Here is a 5865-nt window from a genome sequence, read left to right as displayed (position 1 = left end):
TTATTAATTATGGAAGTTTTTTTTTCTTTTTCAATTATGAAAGTTATTAGTTCTTTATTAGAAGACTAGCTGGTAAATAGTTTATCCACTTCTTTAGGTTGATGTTCAGAAGCTCTTAAATTTGATACGAACTAATTTATCAATGCTTGCTCATATTTTCTGAATAACTGGAATTGTATTATAAAAGGCGTTACTTATACTTGTATCTTCAAGAGTTTTCCTTTACTTTCCTTTAGAAGTTTCAAAACTTCCATTCTGAATTAATTTTTGCATAGAATAAGAGGTAAGCTGTGTGTTTTCATTTTTCTATATGTAGTTATCCAGCTTTCTCAGCACCATTGGTTAAAGACATTGTCTTTTCTTTCAAGTATGTTTTTGGTGCCTTTGTCAAAAATCAAATGACTGTACCTGCATAGGCTTATCCACCCCTCTTCCCCACCCCATCACCCACTGGTCTTCATGAATTTTGTGTCAGTAGTACATACTAATTTTATTACTATTGACATGTAATATAATTTGAAGTCAGGCATTGTGATACTTCCAGTATTGGTCTTCTTGCTTGGAATTGCTTTGGGTACATAGGATCACTTGTTTCCATTTGAATTTTACCATTTTTTCTACTTTTTGTGAAGAACAACAGTGAGATTTTGATTGGGATTTCATTGAATCTGTACATTGCTTTTGGTATATTCATTTTCACAATAGTAATTCATAACGAAATAGGTCTTCACCCGTTTGTTGGGTTTATTCTTATGCATTCAATTTTTAAGGTTATTGTGAATGGGATTGTTTTAGAAAAGGACATTTTGAAGTAAGATAATGAGTTTTGAACATTGTCCATCATCATTGCAGAGGGGTCAGGGCTCAGGAATTAAGTGTTAAGAAATTGGAATAATCACAATTAAAGTTGCTAATCGCATAGAAAAAAGTATATGTAAGATTTGGAGGGCTCAGAATAAAACAATTCATGGGGGACTGCATGCAATTCCATCATAGATTTATGGTATAACTTTTATTCACATTACCGGCTGTCCGATCTTAAGGATTTTTTTATCTCCATGTTGAACTCTTAAACATCAACTTAACAGGAATATCATTGAATGTAGTCTTTATCTAAAGTTCAAGTTATTCTCTGAAATTATTGAGATATTTTTCTCACTTTGGAGTAGTAACGTGATATGAAAACTAGATGACTTTTTAAAGATTCTTTAGGGTATTACATGCTTTGAGAACTTGTTCATTTCTTTCAAGGTGGAATGTTATTATGGTGAAGCTTTATCGGTCCACAGAATATGAGGAAAAGCCAAATCTCTTTAGAGTGTCTCAGATGTTAGAAGTCATTAGAGGAGCATGTAAGATCATTGGACAGAAAGAAAACTCAAAACCACAGTCATGAAAAACTTCTGAAGTGCAAGCAGTTTTCTACCCAACATTTCCAAGAAGGAAAGGAAGGTTAAGAATTTTGAGAAAAAGAATGTGGAAATATCTGTGTATTTTTTCCTTGGCAACAGTCATCATTTCCTTTCTTCTCCCTTGCTTCCATGTTAGTCATTTGGCTAAAACATCTTTGCTATTTCTTTGTCACTGTGACCCTTCAAGGTAACATGGAAAGATGCATGAGCATCAGTCCCCAAGACCTGAGGATATGACTAAGTTCTTCCACTTATTTGACAGTGTTTCAATTATTTACTGCCGAAAAACAAGTCACCTTATGAAATTGCCATTTTGGCAGTTTTTATTTCCAACACAGTGAATAGACAATTTTTAAAGGTATTTTTCATCAGCCAATTATTTCTGATATCAAAGGATTTCAGATAAAGGTGTCATTACATAGTGCTCTATACTACTATCAAGAAAACCTAATTCCTACCAGTCACTGAGGCACTTGCCTGTCATCCCAGCTATTAGGGAAGAAGACATTAGTGCATAGAAGAGTTCCAGGTGGGAATCAGGCAAAAAGTTAGTGAGACCCTTATCTCAACAACAGGCTGAGCATAATGGCGTAAGTCTGTGATCCCAATTACTGCAATGCCAAGGTACTAGGCTCATGGAGGAAGTTCAAAGTTCTAGGCAGGCCCAAACAAAACAAAATCAGAAGACCTATTAATGCCTACCAGAAAAAATAAAGCCAAAAGTGCTGAGAATGGCAGAATGCCTGCCAAGTATGAAATTCTGTGTTCCAATCCCACTACTGTCAGAACAAAAACAATGAGCCTACTTCCTAGGACTTCTTATGTAGTGTCTAACCTCAACTGTTTCCTAATTAGAAATCTGAGAATAAACTAATGGAAAAAAATTTAAGAATTCTTATATTATTTTAAAGCAGGGGAAAATAAAATTTAGGTGAATATGTATCTCTTGAAGTGCATCAATATATCACAATTAAGCTCACAGAGTTCAAGACATCTTATCGAAGAAAAAAAGCATAGCTTTTCTGGGGCTATTCAAACTTTATCATATTTTTCTTCCCCCAAAGGCAGTTCTGGCTAAGCAAATTCATTGCCTTAGGGGGGAAAATGTACTATAACATTGTCCTTATCTGGAGAACGCTTTCTAGAATAGTAAGTAGGTATGGACACTGTTTAGAAACACTGTTTATCATGTTTACAAAACTATAAAGTGGATAGCTATCAAAATAAAACAACGTCCTGACTATTTAGAGAGACTACTTGACAATAGGAGACCTTAATAAGAGGAGTGAAAAGCAAAAGGATTTGTTTCAACAGGATTCTTCAGTTTATTAGGATTCTTAACCTCCCCAAAACTAATTTCATCCCAATGTTCTAACCTGTAAATTCATTCAGAATAAAGAAAATGAAAACCTGTATTGTCAAAATAGATGCATGCTCAACATAATCAATAAAAAAGTGTCAACAATGTGAAAGTCGAATATTGGGGTATTGGGGGATGAAGTGGCACATTACTGCAATGAGATGTGCTGCATTATTACTACAGTACTGGTTATTCAAAGCAGGAAAGTAATTGGGCAAAATACTTATTGGCTCTGGAGGATCTAAAATGATATGCATTTCGGGGCTGGGAAGGTGGCTCAGTGGTAGAGTGCTTGCTTGCATGTATGCATGAGGCACTAGGTTTGATTCCTCAGCATCTCATAAGCAGAAAAACCCAGAAGTGTTGTGGCTCAAATGGTAGAGTGCTAGCCTTGAGCTGAAGAGCTGAGGGACAGCACCCAGACCCAGAGTTCAGGCTCCACAACTAACAACAACAAGAAAAAAAATATGTAGGTCAATTCTATGTTTCAGTATTTTATTATTAACATTACTGTACAATCACATTACAAAACCACAACTACATTTACACGTCATGTTTAAAATGTTTTCTCAAAAAGTTAACCTGTCCTGTTTTTTTGACTTTCTGTCTTTTCATAAAATTGCAGTTAATGCCATTATATTTTCCTTCTCTCATTTGATATATATTATCTTTTTTAAAAATTTTAATTTTATTTTCAAGATCATGTACAAGGGGTTACACTTACAGAAGTAAGGTTGAGTACATTTATTGTCAAACCTGTCACCCCTCCCTCATTTTTCTCCCACTTTCCCTCCCCTTCAATCCCCCCGACAAGTAGTACGGTTAATTTGCAAAATTTTATCTTGTGTGTATTGCTGTTGCATTGGTTTGCCTGTTGTTCTGTGTCTCAACATTTTGTTGTTCCTCTTTCCTTCCCTTATTCAGATAAACATTTATACAATACCAAGAGTAACAAAATCAAATACAGTGACAACAGGGAATAAACCATAGGAAAAAAACAAAAGAAAAAAGAAATCACATGGTATATGAAAAAAACAACAAAGGAAAACCTCTTGTTTCCATGTCTTAGAGTTTATTTCACTTAGAATCATCTTATATGGTCATGCGTACATAGCTATTGAGCTATTCTACTCATTTGCTAGGACTATCCTAGACATATACTAATTATTATAAATGAGGGAAACCATGGTACCTATGTGTCTTTGTGCTTGGTTTACTTCACTTAGTATGATGTTTCCAGGTCTTTCCATTTCCTTACGAATGAGGTGGTGCCATTCTTTCTGATGGAAGCTTAAAATTCCATTGAGTGTATATATACCACATTTTCTTGATCCATTCATCTAATGAGGGGAATTGGGGTTGGTTCCATTTCTTAGCTATGGTGAATAATGCTTCAATAAGCATAGTTGGCCTGGTAGCTTTAGTATGGCCTTGTTTGTGAGCATTTGGGTAAATGCCCAAAAGTGGGATTGCTGGGTCATAGGGGAGCTCTATGTGGAGTCTTTGAGGAACATTCCTACTACTTTCCAAAGTGGTTGAACAATTTACGTTCCCACCAACAGTGCAGTAGGGTTTCCTTTTGGCCACATCCCCTCCAGCATCTGTTGTTATTAGATTTCTTGATTCTAGTCATTCTAACTGGGGGGAAGTGGAATCTCAATGTTGTTTTGACTTGCGTTTCTTTTATGACTAGAGAAATTGATCATTTCTTCATGTGTCTATTGGTTTTTCTTATTTCCTCTTCAAAGAAGTCTCTCTTTAAGTCTTTTGCCCTCTTATTAACCCAGTGGTTCTTTGAGGATTTGTTCTTGGGGAATTTAATTTGTTGAGTTCTAAGTATATATTAGATATGAGACCCTTGTCTGTTGCATGACTAGTGAAGATCGTCTCTCAATCCGTGGGCTTTCTATTGTTCTTGCTAGCTATGTGCTTTACCATGCAGAAGCTCTGCAGTTTCATGCAATCCCATTTGTCCAACCTTTCTATGATTTGTTGTGTTTCTGCGTCTTTATTAAGAAAATTTCAACCTGTGCCAAGGAGCCCTGGAGTTTCTCCTATTCTTTCCTGTAATTTTTTCAGGGTTTCTGCTTTTACCTTGTGGCCTTTGATCCATTTGGAGTTGGCTCTGGGGCAGGGTGATATATAAGGATCTAACGTTAATTGTCTACAGGTTTAATTTTGCCAGCACACTTTGTTAAAGGGGCTGTCTTTCTTCCACTTTATTTTCTTTGGCTCCTTTATTGAAGAGTAGGTGGCCATTCCTGGGTCTTCACAGTTCTATACTATTGTTCCTCAGGCCTGTTTTTGTGTCAGTACCAAGCTGTTTTGATTACTATAGCTTTGTAATAGATTTTGACGTTTGGCATTGATATTCCTCTAGCACTGTTGTTTCTACTAAGGATTGTTTTTGCTCTTCTTGGTCTTTTATTATTCCATGTTAATTTTTGGATTGCTTCCTCTATTTCATTAAAGAATGATGTTGGGATATTGATAGGTGTTTCATTGAGTTTGTAGATGCCTTTAGAAATATTGCCATTTTTCCCGATGTTAATTCTTCCAATATAGGGAATGGGAGGTTTTTCTACTTCCTTAGTTCTGCTTTAATTTCCTTTTTCAGGTTTTTAAAGTTTTCATCGTAGAGGTCTTTCATTTTTTTAGTTAAGTAATTCCTAGGTATTTTGTGGAGCTATTACAAAAGGAGTTGCTTTCCCAATTTCAGCCTTGCTCTTCTCATTATTGGCATACAGAAAAGCCGTTGATTTTTGTAGGTTAATTTTATACCCTGCTACTTCGCCAAAGGTTTGGATCAGCTCAAGTAACTTGGGAGTAGAGTCTGTGGATCGTGTCATCTGCAAAGAGGGAGAGTTTTACTTCATCTTTCTCTATTTGGATCTCCCTGATGTTTGTCTTAGGAATTCCCGCACTATATTGAAGAGTGTAGAGAGTGTATGGACATCCTTGTCTCATTTCTGATTTTAGGTGAAATGGCTTTGGCTTCTCCTCATTAAGTATAATAATAGCTGTATGTTTGTTTTACACAGCCTTTATTATATTGAGGAGTGTTCCTATGGATTTCTAGTTTCTCCAGAGCTT

Source organism: Dipodomys merriami, unplaced genomic scaffold (assembly GCF_024711535.1).
Source record: "Dipodomys merriami isolate MVZ:Mamm:240054 unplaced genomic scaffold, mDipMer1.0.p SCAF_828, whole genome shotgun sequence".
NCBI classification, from domain to species: Eukaryota; Metazoa; Chordata; class Mammalia; order Rodentia; family Heteromyidae; genus Dipodomys; species Dipodomys merriami.
The sequence above is the reverse complement of the archived record's forward strand: the minus strand, read 5'-3'. Positions refer to the sequence as shown.